We start from the raw sequence: 13,467 nt of genomic DNA, 5'->3' as shown, positions 1-13,467 counted from the left end.
GGTCAGATTTACCATTAGTTTCTTCAGTTTTAGAAAGAAGCACTCTAAAACAAATGCAGCAATGTTGTATACTCATTGTTTCCCTTGTAAACTATTTCTTCACAGGTGTAATAACTGTCAAGCCTTTTTCCTTATTCCTTATTCTATTAGGATTTTACATAATTTCATTGATTAACATCCAGGTTTTTGTGTGCATCACAAAAACTTTTTACTGATGAGCCATATCATAATGTGTTTTATGCATGCACTCGTTGAAGGGTTCCTGGGTTGTTTCTAGTTTGGAGCTATTATGAATAAAGATTACTTTAAACATTTACCTGCAAGGGGGTCACACTTGTAATCCTAGCTACTCAGGAGTGGTGATCGGGAGCATCACCTCAAGGCTAGTCTGAGCAAAAATGTTTATGCACAACAGGAAAAAAAAAAAACGGTCACAATGGTGTACCTGTCAATCCCTGGTATGGCAGAAAGCATAAACAGGGAGACTGTGATCCAGGCTGATCTGGGAAAAAGAAAGAACCTATCTCAAAAATAATGAAACCAAAAAGAGTTGGAGGCATGACAGGCAGAAAAACACCTGCTGGCAAGCACAAAGCCCTAAGTTTAAACCCCAGTATAGTAATAAATAAATGAATAAATACTGCATCCTAGATCACATTGCATTTTAATCTTCATGAAACTACTCTGTACCATTGTGCATTGCCACTAGTGATGTATGAGTGAAAAAGTTCTCTGCATTCTCATCAGCATTAGGTGTCATTATTTTAATAATTCAAGCAGGGTATAATGACATCTCTTGGTAGGTTTTTTTGTTGGTGGTCTTTGTGGTGGTTTGGTTTGGTTTGTTTTTGCAGTGCTGGTGATCAAACCCAAGGCTTCATACATGCTGTGCAAGTGCTCTACATCCTGACCGACATCCTCAGCCTTTCTTGTGGTTTTAATTGATACTTCCCTAATGAAAATTATATTCAGTTTTGCCCTTGTTAAGAATTTAGGAGAACTAATTCAGCATGGCTTGCTATCACTCACTATTTCTTCCCCAGTGTTAATTTCCTTGATTCATGATCTTATGCTTATCCTTCCAATGCTTACTTTGTGTCCATTATGCTCTTATTTTTTCTAAGAACTTAGGTTAGAACTTAGATTATTTCCTGTTCTCTAATATAAACATCAAATGGTAGAAATTTTTTCATAATTGCTTTTATAATTTCCCATATATTTTGATGTGTTGTAATCTCATTTTTATTAATTTCAATGTGTTTTATAATTTCCTTTAGGCTTCCCCTTAAAATCATGAATTATTTATAAGTTTAATACTTAATTTCTAAGTCTTTGGAGATTTTTTTTCTGTTGTCTTTCTGTTAACTATTTCTAGTTTGACTCCATAATGATCAGAGAATATTGTAAGATCCTATTATTATTATTTGTGTGTGTGCGTGTGCGCGTGTGCACGCACGTGTGCTTGTGCACACTGGCCTCGGGCTTGAACTCAGAAACTGGGTGTTGCCCCTGAGATTTTGTGTTCAAGATTAGCACAGTACCACTTGAACCACAGCTCCAGTTCTGGCTTTTTTGGGGGTATTTAGAGATTAAGAGTCTCATGGACTTTTTTGCTTCAAACCATGATCTTGAGATCTCAGCCTTCTGAGTAGCTAGGATTACAAATGTAAGCCACTGGCACTAGGCCCCAGTTCTTTTAAAAAGAAATGCCAAAACACATTATAATTCAAGTTGTTATTGAGTAATTTTAATATATTGTGTATCTGTTGGTTTTTTTCTTTTCATTTAAGTCATAGTTCTTGGTGTAATCAACAATTTCAGCCGTATTCTGGACATTTTAGACCATTTTATTCTCATCTCGCAGGCAATATAGTTCAGGATGCAAGCCAGAGGTATTCTCAGCTTTTCACTCAACCTTACTATGACAACAGAAACAGAGGACTTATTACCTCCACCTTGCTTCATTGCACATGAGTGCAGTGGAATTTCAGCTCTCAAACAGCTTTGTTGACAGTGAATAATAGTGAAAGTGGGGCACTGCCTTCCAATGTCATATTGCCTTTGAGTGGAGGTGTAAGATCAGCTCCCTGGGGAAGGGGAACAGCAAACAGATAATCCAGGCCCCACTGCTGTTTGGGAGAGGGGAAGTAAAAGGTGACTCATAACTACTTTGTTGCTGTAAGTAATGGTTGAAACCTAGTTCCCTGATGTGTCCTGTGGCACAGAGTAAGTGTAGTGTTAGTGCCCACTGTCTGATCTCCCACCACCTCTTTTCTCCCAGTGGATAAATACCAGTCACAGCTGGGAGCTCAGCTGCCCCATTTACCCATTGACAACAAGAGTGAACGTTGATCCTCCTGCCTCGCACTGTCTCCTCCTGCCTCATTGAGAGCAGAGGCAGACAAGGGTAGGGAGACTCAGCCCCCCACTGATATAGGGGAGAGACAGGAGTGCCAGCTAGCCCTGCTTCATTTCTTTAGTCTTGTTGCTTGCTGCAGATTAGATGTAGAAGTTTGCTCCTCTGCTGGGCCTCACTAAGACAGAAGTTTGAGGAAACTAGAGTATTCACTAGCCCCAGTATACATTACCTAGCTCAGATCTCTTAATGCTAAGAGGGGGATAAATGTTCAGCTCCCAACTGAGCCACTGACATGGAGGCAGATGTTGAGCCTAGTGTTAACTGGCTGTGATTCTAACTCCCCTATTGAGACTTGTCGATCAAATGACTTAAATTTACATTTCTCAATGATTAATGGTATTTGGTATCTTTTTATGTGCTTTTCGTGTCACCCCTGTCTTCTGTGGTACCTGGGTCTTAAGCTTTGCTCAGGTTTTTCACTTATGGCTGGTAATCTACCCACTTGAGCCTTGCTTCCAGTCTGGCTTTTTTGCTGATTAATTGAGACAGTTACATGGATTTTTCTGCCTGGTCTGGCTTCAAACTGGGATCCTCAGATCTCATTCCCCTGAGTAGCTAGGATTACAAGTATGAGACATAAGCACCTAGTTCATTTGTATATCTTTTTGGGGAAAACATCCATTCAAATCCTTTGACCATTTTAAAATTGGGTTATTCATATATTTATTATTGAGTTGAAAAGTTCCTCATCTACTCTCAACACTGGTTTATAATATTAACTTTTCTCTGTACTCTTCTGATTTTGTTGATTTGTTCATGGGATTGTTGAGTTACCTTGTGTAATTTCCTTTTAGTATAATTTCTACTTCTACCACTTCCTTTGTAATTTGTTATATAGATCATGTTTCTATATATTGTATATCCACCAACAGAATAGCAAAGCAGCCTACAGAATTGAAGAAATTATTTGCAAATCATATATCTAATAAGGGATTAATATCTAGACTATATAACAACAAAAACCAGAAAAAATTCAAAACTGAACAGTGGACTCAAATAGACATTTCTCTATAAAAAATCTACAAAATAAGCACATGAAAATATGCTCACCATTATCTAATTAGAGAAATGGAAATCAAATCAATAAGAGATCCTAGCCTCATTTGAAGGAATTGCAAGTGGGAGGATCACTCTTCAAAGACAGCCCAGGCAAAAACACAACTCTATTTGATGCATAAATTGAAGCAGAAAGGCCTAAAGATGTGACTCAAGTGATAGGGTACTTGCCTAGCAAGCATGAAGTCATCCCTGAGTTCATATCACAGTATTGAGGGGGTGGGTAAGATACCACTGCGTACTCAGAACTATTCATATATACTTGTATATTCAAATGAATAAGCTGGGCACCAGTGGCTCACCCCTACAGTCTTAACTACTTAGGGACTGAAATATGAGGATCACAGTTCTAAACCAGCCCAGGCAGGAAAATCTGCGAGACTCTTACCTCCAGTTAACCACTAGAAAATTGGAAGGGGAGCTGTGGCTCAAAGTGGTAGAGCACTAGCTTTGGCAAAAAAGTTCAGGGACTAGGGGCTGGGAAAGTGGCTCAGTGCTTGCCTTGCATCCATGAGGCCCTGGGTTCAATTCCTCAGCACCACATAAGCAGAAAAAGCCAGAAGTGGCACTGTGGCTCAAGTGGTAGAGCGCTAGCCTTGAGCTGAAGAGCTGAGGGACAGTGCCCAGGCCCAGATTCAGGCCCATGACTGACAAAAAAAAAAAAAGAGAGAGAGATCAGGGACTGTGCCCAGCCCTGGGTTCAAACCCCATGACAAACAAGAACCAAAAACCACACTAAAAAAATCAATGTCTTGACACAAATTTGGAGAAATGAGATAAGTATTGTTGGTGAGAATGTAAAATGGTGCAGCTGTGTGGAAAATAGCATGGCAATTCCTTAAACTATAAAAGTGAAACTGCCACAGGATCTGGCAATTTTACTTCTAGCTGTAAACTCAAAAGAATTGAAAGCAAAGACTGAAATAGACATTTTCATCCCCTCATTTATTGTGGCATTATATCATAATAGCCAAAAAGTAGAAGCAAGTGCATTGTCAGTCATTAGATAAATGATAGAGTATGGCATATGTGTATAAAGGAATGTTATTCAGCCTCTAGCAGGAAGGAAATTCTGACACTTGCTGCAACTGGAATGAGCCTTGAGGACATTGTGTCAAGTGAAATGAGATGGCCACTAAAGGACAAATACCATAGGATTCATTTTATGTAAGATACCTAGAGGCAGTTGATGAAGACAGAAAGTCAAAAGTTTGATATCATGAACTAGATGAAGGAGAGATTGGGGAGTTATTTAATAGATAGAGTTTCAGTTTGGGAAGATGAAAAGAATTCTGGAGATGAATCATGGTGATGGTTGCTGCACATTCTATGAATGTACTTAATATCAAATAACTATTAACTTTATGATATATATATTTTTGGGAGGGAAGGGGTCCGGTCGTGGGGCCTGAACTCTGGGCCTGGGTGCTGTCCCTCAGCTCTTCAGCCCAAGGCTAGCACTCTACCACTTGAGCCACAGCACCACTTTGGCTTTTTTCTTTTTTGCTTACGTGGTGCTGAGGAATTGAACCCAGGGCCTCAGGCATGCAAGGCAAGCACTGAGCCACCTTCCCAGCCCCTATGATATATATTTTTTACAGTCAACAAAAATCAAAGCAGGTAGGAGAGAAACTTATTCTTCCCCCTTCCTTCCCTGAATAATTCTGTGTGGGGACAGGCAAAGTCAATATTAACACCAGGGTTTGGGGTGAGGCTGAGATGGTGATGCCACAGAAGTGAAGGAGGAAGCCATATGCAGAGAAATCCCAGCACCGGTGAAGCCTGAGCAAGAGCGTAAAAACGTGGGAGCCATCAAGGCTTAGTCAGGGTAGTGGTAGGGTGGGCCTGCATGGGATATTATACTATATGGCAAGATGAGAAGGGCATCCACATGAGTAGGCAGCAACAGAGGCCTGACTTGGTGTTAAGTCCAAATGCAGTAAGGGAGATACCCACATAGAAGAGCAGCAGCAGTAATAAGAATAGGTTATATGCAGGGGATTGGTCAGATAAACAAATGATTAAGTAAATTCCTTCGTTCATTAGCCATTCTTCTTAGTGAGTTGTATGATTGTAGAAAGGAAGAAAATTAAAAAGAACTTTGTAAAATTGGGTTGGAATTATTAGTATCAGGATGAACTATTAGTTTGCTGTATATATATGTATATATATACACACACATATATACAGAAGTAAATACAGATACAAGTGTGTAGTAGGCATATGTGTCTCTATATAGACATGTATTTTTCAGTTCCTTCCACCAAGAAGGCCTAGTGGAAATACACCCTGATAGCCACAAGCACACCTAACAAACAGCATTGGTTTCAAAATATCATTCTTTATTAATAAATGCCAATGCTTCTTGGCTCTAATTATGTATAACAGAAATATTCAAATTGATATACCTTCTGTAAGATAATTTCAGAAGTTTCAAAGGTGAGAAAATATTGAAGAGCTTGTCCCAGAGTAAAATAAATATAAGAAACAGGACCAGAAAAATTTTATATGTGATCAGAGCTGGACCCTTCAGCTGTAGGAACACTGCTGGGGTAATCGCTGGACATTCAGTGAATTTGAGGGCAAGTTGTTATGTATCAATCATAATTTTCTGGACTGGAAAAAATTGTGAAGAATGTCTTTGTGAAAACAATGGGGCATCATGTTTGCAACTTACTATCAAATAGTTCAAGAAATAGTCTTTATACTATATTTGTAACTTTTCTCCAAGTTTAAGATCTATCCAAAGCAAAAGCAAATCTTCTCAAACATATTCAAAAAGTCACTCTTGGGCATCTACCCAGAACATTACAAGTCAGGATATGGTAAAGACACACTTGGACATCCATGTTCATTGCTGCACTATTCACAATAGCCAAGTTATAGAAACAGCCCAGATCCCCTACCATAGATGAGTGGTACCTATGTGGTATCTATATCCAATGGAATAATACTGTCATTTGCAAGGAAACAGATGAACCTAGAAAAAATTATGTTGAGTGAAGTAAGCCAAGCTCAGAGAGATGAAAGGCACATGTTTTCTCTCCTATGTGGAAGCTAGATTAAAAATATAACTGGACACGGATAACCTATACAGGATTGTAGGCATCCACACACAGATTAAAAGAGGATACCATTAGGGGAAGAACTCAAAGGTATAACTTCTCTGAACATATAAAATTTATTGAAATGAAATGGAAACATGGGTATGTTTGGGAGGGGGGTTGTTATTGATATTGGTGGTGTTTGCTTTTGCTTTTGGGTATTTTTTCCTTTATAGAGGGAGCAAAAGGGAGGCCCAGAAAGGAAGGGAGGAAGGGTGAACAAATATAATCATGCTATTCAGTATGTGGAAAATGAACTGGATAACTTGTGGGAAGAGGGGGAAACTGGAGGAAAGCGAAAGAAGGGCTGATATTGTCCAAGAAATGAAATGTACTCATTACCTGACTTCTGAAATGATAACCCCCTAATAACAATAACATATTTTTTATTAGTAAAAAATTAAAACTCAAGTGTTCAACTATATTGTATGCTGATCAATCAAATAAGAAGAGAACTATAAAGAGTTAAATGGACACTAGAGGCTTTAGCAAAAGCAATGGTCAGTGGACACTAGAGGCAAAGGCCAGAGCTGAACAGGCTAAGGATGGGGCAGGTGACAGATAGGATAGCTGTTGTCCAATTTTTTGTTTGTTTGTTTTAATAGAGATTTAATGGAGCTGGGAATGTGGCTTAGTGGTAGAGTGCTTGCCTAGCATGCATGAAGCCCACATAAACAGAAAAAGGCAGAAGTGGCACTGTGACTCAAGCAGTAGAGTGCTAACCTTGAGCAAAAGAAGCTCAGGGACAGTGCCCAGACCCTAGGTCTGACAAAAATAAATAAATAAATATTAGATGTTTAACTGTGACAAGGAGAGAAGAAAGACCTTCAGAAGAATAATTATGGTGAGAAACTAGGAACATTTGAGCAATGTAAGATTTAGTCCTAATAAAGGAAGCCTTAGGAAAATGTGTCTTCAAATTTGCAAGTCAAAGAAATACTTTTTTTTTTTGCACTGGGGCTGGTAGGAGGGAAGATTAGAACCAATGTGTAGAGAAATGGATTTTGACTCAACATTAGGAAACATTTTGAGCTGTCATCTAACAGCTGAACATCTAACAGCTGAACATCTAATTACCTTATAAGAAGTGAGCACTCACTCACAAAGACAGAGAACACAAGGCTAGAAAGTCAACTTCAGAGAATTTCCCAAAGTGACTCGTGTATAGATGTAAGAATGCAAATAGATGAAGCTCCATCTCTCACAGATGCTGTTGTTTGAGTTTGTTGGAAGAGAAAAGAATGGGCCTTGCTGAAATCTGAAATACAGGAAGAAATGACCCGTTCTTAGCATTCTAGATCTGCCTGGGCTATTCAGTGTTTGAATTACCTACTCATAGAAATGAAAAGAAGAAAACCTGAGTGCTCACTGGTACTGTTCAATGGGCTTGGTGGGTTTTTTATGTTTGTTTGTTTGTTTGTTTGTTTTGTTTTGTTTTTGTTGGTCGTGGGGCTTGAACTCTGGGCTTGGGCGCTGTCCCTGTGCTTTTCAGCTCAAGGAGCATGCTCTACTGCTTGAGACGCAGTACCACTTCTGGTTTTCTAGTGGTTTATTAAAAATAAGAGTCTCACAGACTTTCCTGTCCGGGCTGGCTTTGAACCGTGATCCTCAGATCTCAGCCTCCTGAGTAGCTAGGATTACAGGCGTGAGCTACTGGCGCCTGGCTGGCTTGGTGTTTTTATTCTCTTTATCCAGAGTGTGACCATTTTGTATTTCCAGTGACCCATATCTTATTTTGCCCTTCAAATAGTCTGCTGACTCTCTTGCCTGCCTGACTGCAAACAGGTCAGTGGCCACAAAGGTGCTTGGTTCTAGAGACTTCAGCTAGCACCCACCATCTTTTTTTGGGGGGGGGAGTCCGGTTGTGGGGCCTGAACTCTGGGCCTGGGCGCTGTCCCTCAGCTCTACAGCTCAAGTCTAGCACTCTACTACTTGAGCCATAGCACCACTTCTAGCTTTTTTCTTTTTGTTTATGTGGTGCTGAGGAATCGAACCCAGGGCCTCATGCATGCAAGGCAACTGCTCTACCACTGAACCACCTTCCCAGCCCCTCACCTACCATCTTTATGCTGCTTACACCGTGGTGATTTTAGTAGCTCAGAGATTCAGGACTGATTGTGTGCATTACCTTTTCTATTACTTTCCTACTTTCTCTTGAGCATGTTTTCTTTCCCTTAGTGATAGCATATTTGGAAGTAGGGAGAAGAATAAGACAGGCACTTAACTTTTGGTGCCCTATGATTTTATACTCATGAAATGAAGACGATGAAACATTTTTTCCTATGTACTTATTTAGAAAAATGCATTTGCCAGAGAAGGAAAAAATAGATCTGTTGTTAGCAGGTAAATGAGAAAATAACAGTAGCCTTGGTTCTTGTGACCTGCTAATAAATCCTAACTGTGAAATAGGAATAAGGGCAGAAGAATGGGTAGGTCTATGGCAGTGAACTGCTCTAAAGATTCTGTGGCCATCAAAGTAAAATATTTCCATGTTATGTAAGACATGATATGGAAATAAAAATAGCTTTATTATTTCCGTTTATCTAAAAATATGGCTTCTATTTTTTTCTACTTTTGACTTTTAACTAAAAATACTGTGCATAATGAGTCTGAATAATTAGTCCTAAGAATTGATCATTCATCTTATGTTTATTTTTAAATTGATTTTTTGGAATAAATCTAATTTCTTATAGAAAGGAAGTAAGCTTGATGGCAGCATATAGGAAATCTAGTATGCAGTTGTAACTAAAATGATCCACAAAATTAAAAGAAAACTTTATCCTGAAGCGAATACAAAAGATTAGTTGAGTATAAGTATAAAATCTTCTAACTAAGAACTAGAAATTCCTTTTAAGTTGTTTGCATGATTGTTTTGGGACAATGTGCTATGAATTCATTTTCAGTCACAGCACAGTGCAGCACAACCCTCCACCTCATCAGAATAGCATAAAACAGCATTAATATGAGGAGAATGGACACAAGACTTGGATCTGCCTTTGTGCTCACCTCCTATGCTCCGGCAACATGGCTGCCTTTACCATTTTTGCCCTCTGATGACGTGGAGGATGGTGCTGCGCTGTGCTGTGCTGAGTGACTGAAAATTTTCCTTCTTTCTGCCTCACATACTTGGTTTTAAAAACATATAAAGATTCATCTAGGTCAGGTGCTGGTGGCTCATGCCTGTAATTCTAACTACTCAGGAAGCTGAGATCTGAAGATCACAATCCAAACTCAGCCTAGGCAGAAAAGTCTGTGAGACTTAATCTCCAATAAACTACTCAGAAAAGGCCAAAGTGGTGCTGTGGTTCAAGTGGTAGAGCTCTAGCCTTGAGCAAAAGAAGCTCAGGGATGGCGCCCAGGCCCTAAGTTTAAGCCCCATAACCAGCTCCTTCCTCCCCCCCCCCCCCTCCGCCCCACAAAAAAAAAGATACAACTAATAAACATATGAACTATAAACATTAAGTTTGCTCACCAGTCATTTCCAGGAATTTACTTAAGGAGAAATACAGAAATGAAAAACTAACAGGTGCCAATGGCTATAATCCCAGCTGAGATCTGAGTATCATGGTTCGAAACCAGCCTAGGCAGGAAAGATTGTTAACCACCAAAAAAAAAACTTAAGTTGAGCTGTGGCTCAAGTGATATTGTTAGCCTTGAAAGGAAAAAAGCTGAAGGACAGTACACAGACCCTGAGTGTAAGCTCCAATACTGGGGCTTGACCAAAAAAAAAAAAAAAGCATCAATCCTGGAAAGTTTACAGCCTTATTTCTAAATAAAAATCACTTACAATAGCCTAAACACCCAACAACTAAAGATTGAGTAAACAGTGATGCACCAAACTAATATATCTTAATCATTGTGCTTCTTTTAAGTGAAAATAATGAAAAGACAAAAACAGAATGAGAAAATTTCCTATACTAACCATAAAAGGGAGGAAAAATATATTTACTATGTGAGTTACAAACATGAAGAAAATCCATAAGTATTTGGACACAATACACAATTTGGTGTATGGTGTATTAGGGACTGAAAGAATGCCTCTAAATGGGCATAAGGTCCACTTTCTGTGGCATAACTAAAACTTATTTTAAAAACTGGATTGACTATGAATTAGGCATTTTACCAGGACAGAGTCTGGAGCATCCTTCAGACAAGTAGGGAAAGGAAAGCTCATGTGCCTGCCTCCCAGAGGCGGGCACCGTTCCACTTCATTTGCCAGATGGATGCAGGATGTATTCCTAACATCCTGTTGTGAGCAAGCTGAGTAAATGTGCCAAGAGGGCTGCTTTGCCTGGCAGATTCCTGTTTACTCTGGGGTGTACTTCCTTAGTCCCTGACACAAGATCACTGACCTTGACTGTGTAGTAACCTGGACAGCTCAGGTGTTATGTATTCATTTAAGATCAGGTTAGCCAGTTTTCAGGATTTCTCCCTCCCTCCCTCCCTCCCTCCCTCCCTCCCTCCCTTCCTCCCTCCCTCCCTCCCTGCCTGCCTCCCTCCCTCCCTCCCTCCCTCCCTCCCTCCCTTCCTTCCTTCCTTCCTTCCTTCCTTCCTTCCTTCCTTCCTTCCTTTCTTTCTTTTTGTTGTTGTTGGTGGTGGTGATGGTCATGGGGCTTGAACTCAGGGCTCAGGCGCTGTCCCTGAACTCTTTTGACCAAGGCTAGCGCTCTACCACTTTGAGCCAAAGATTCACTTCCTGTTTTCCAGTGGTTAATTGGAGATGAGTCTCACAGACTTTTCTGCTCAGGCTTGGTTTTGAACCATGATTTTCAGATCTTAGCCTCTGAGTAGCTAGGATTACCCATGTGAGCCAGTGGTGCCTGGCTAGTTCATAGCAAAAAATTCCCTTTCTTCCCCTCTCTCCTGCAGTACTGGGGCTTGAACTCAGGGCCTGGACTGTCCTTTGTGCTCAAGATTAGTGCTCTAATAAGCCACATCTCCACTTCCAGCTTTTTTATTGGAAATAGGAGTCTCATAAGAGTCCCCTATCTTCAAACCATAATCCTAGCTCGAACCCGAACCTCTGGTACCTGGCTGCAGAAATTATTCTTCAGATGAAATAAAAACCCTTTCTTAGCTCAATCAAAGTAAGTCTTCCCCTTCATCAAATTTGACTTCCCTCTGATGTCACTCCCTTTTGCGTCCTTATATACCTGTGTCTCCAATGAAGCTTGCTAGATCTCTTACTTTTTGTGTGTATGGGCTATGTGAAAACTGGCTTCAAATCTCTTGGCAATGTAATCTGAAGTCAGAGCATTACCTTCAGCACTATGGCAGTCTTCCTCAGCCCCACTGCCACTGTCCTCAGTAGGCCACTGCAGAGGCTGATACCCTTGACTCTCCAGGGCAAAGGAGAGACCTCCTGCCATTAGTCGCCACTTTGCTTCCCTAATCCTACCTCCCATGCTTAGCTCCATGCAAATTTCTGTGGACCCATCATTTCTTGTGTTGTCCTGAGGGTCAAGCAGGCTTGCCTTGAATGCTCCTCAGATCATTCCTCCAAGCTGAATCGGTGAAAAAACTTTTTTCCCTTTCTGGATACTAAATGACAAGGGTGTGATGCTATACTACACATGGAGTAGGAATTGGGACACTAAATTAGACTTCTCTGTCTCTGACTTGTTTGACAAAAGAACATATTGTTGGTGACATGGGGGTGGCATTTAAAAAAGGAGCTTGCTTCTAGCATTCATGATCATTAAAACAGAAAAGAATCTTATCTATGGAAATAGTTTTGTTTCTGTTTATACCGGAATGAAATACCGTTTGTGCAGAGAGCAGGAGAGAAGAGAAGGCAGGCCTGACATTAACAAGGGAGGAGGCGGACAATGCTTGCACTGGCAGTTGTTGCAGTTTCTGTTTTCTTTATTCTCAAATTGCAACCTCATCTTCATCTAGTTCCTCTAAAATGTGATGTTTCTGTGAATTCTCTTTATATGTCTTCACCAAGACCTTAAAGCTTTCTTCCTTCACAGGAACAGAGTGTTATGTTAGGGACAGGCAGGGAGTTATGCTTTTGAGTTTTTGAGAAGTATAGTACATGCTCATAAGAGTTATTTCCTAGCAGGGCATAATCACAAACTGGAGTTTCATATTCTAGAAATGAAAACTGTCTTCTGATAATATGTACACTCTAAAATATCTTAATTTATTCTATTGAAGTTTCTATCAAGAAGATATAGGGCTTGGGTCTGGTTTTTTAAAAAGTTTAGGAGACTTTGTACTGGCTTTTTAAAAATTTTGTCAATGTATAAAATAATATTCCTTTGTATTTAGTGTACTGGTTATGCAAAACTTCAGTGATTTTTCAATAATGTTGTAAAGTATCCAGTATATCTTTATTACAATTAACTTTAATTTACCTTGTTCCAAAGAGTAATAGAAAGGAATTTTTGTCCATAATATACAGAGACAAGCTATCAAAGGGATTATAGCCTTTTATAAACCTTTTTGTGTGTATAAACAGCAGTGTTTGCATTAAAAAGCCATTTTTCAAAATTTATTACAACCTTTTAGAAGCAATTCTTTGGGCATCAGATCTTTAAGTGCATTTGAGAAATAAAATTGAGTTATCTAGGCTTAGGAATGATCTCTTTAAAATGCATATTGTTCTTCAATATATGTGAACAATTTGTACAAAGCACAATCCACTTATGTAGGATTTTTGCCTGTTCAGATCTAAGTGGGAATCAGTAGTTTCTTTGTTGGTCACTATGGAAACGCGTCAGCCTATCCTGAATAGCTCTTAGATCATACAGAGCGATGCCTGTGTCTCAGTGTACTTCCTCACCAAGCAAGCCAGGGCTGACTTCTCCCTGCCTCCAACTCTTGCTTCCCTGGAGCCAGTACCATGCAGGTGCAGGATGTGTCTCGGCGGCCCTCGGCTGT

At 39.8% G+C, this 13,467-nt stretch overlaps 1 protein-coding gene across 3 annotated transcripts in view; it reads left to right on the top strand.

Moving 5' to 3' along the window:
- Window positions 1-13,467, top strand: part of Ptpdc1 (protein tyrosine phosphatase domain containing 1) — a 77,690-nt gene that overhangs the window by 40,470 nt on the left and 23,753 nt on the right. The gene's annotated exons all lie outside the window — the stretch shown is intronic.

Source organism: Dipodomys spectabilis, unplaced genomic scaffold (genome assembly GCF_019054845.1).
Source record: "Dipodomys spectabilis isolate Male_0828 unplaced genomic scaffold, ASM1905484v1 ptg000098l, whole genome shotgun sequence".
NCBI lineage: Eukaryota > Metazoa > Chordata > Mammalia > Rodentia > Heteromyidae > Dipodomys > Dipodomys spectabilis.
The sequence above is the reverse complement of the archived record's forward strand: the minus strand, read 5'-3'. Positions and strand labels throughout refer to the sequence as shown.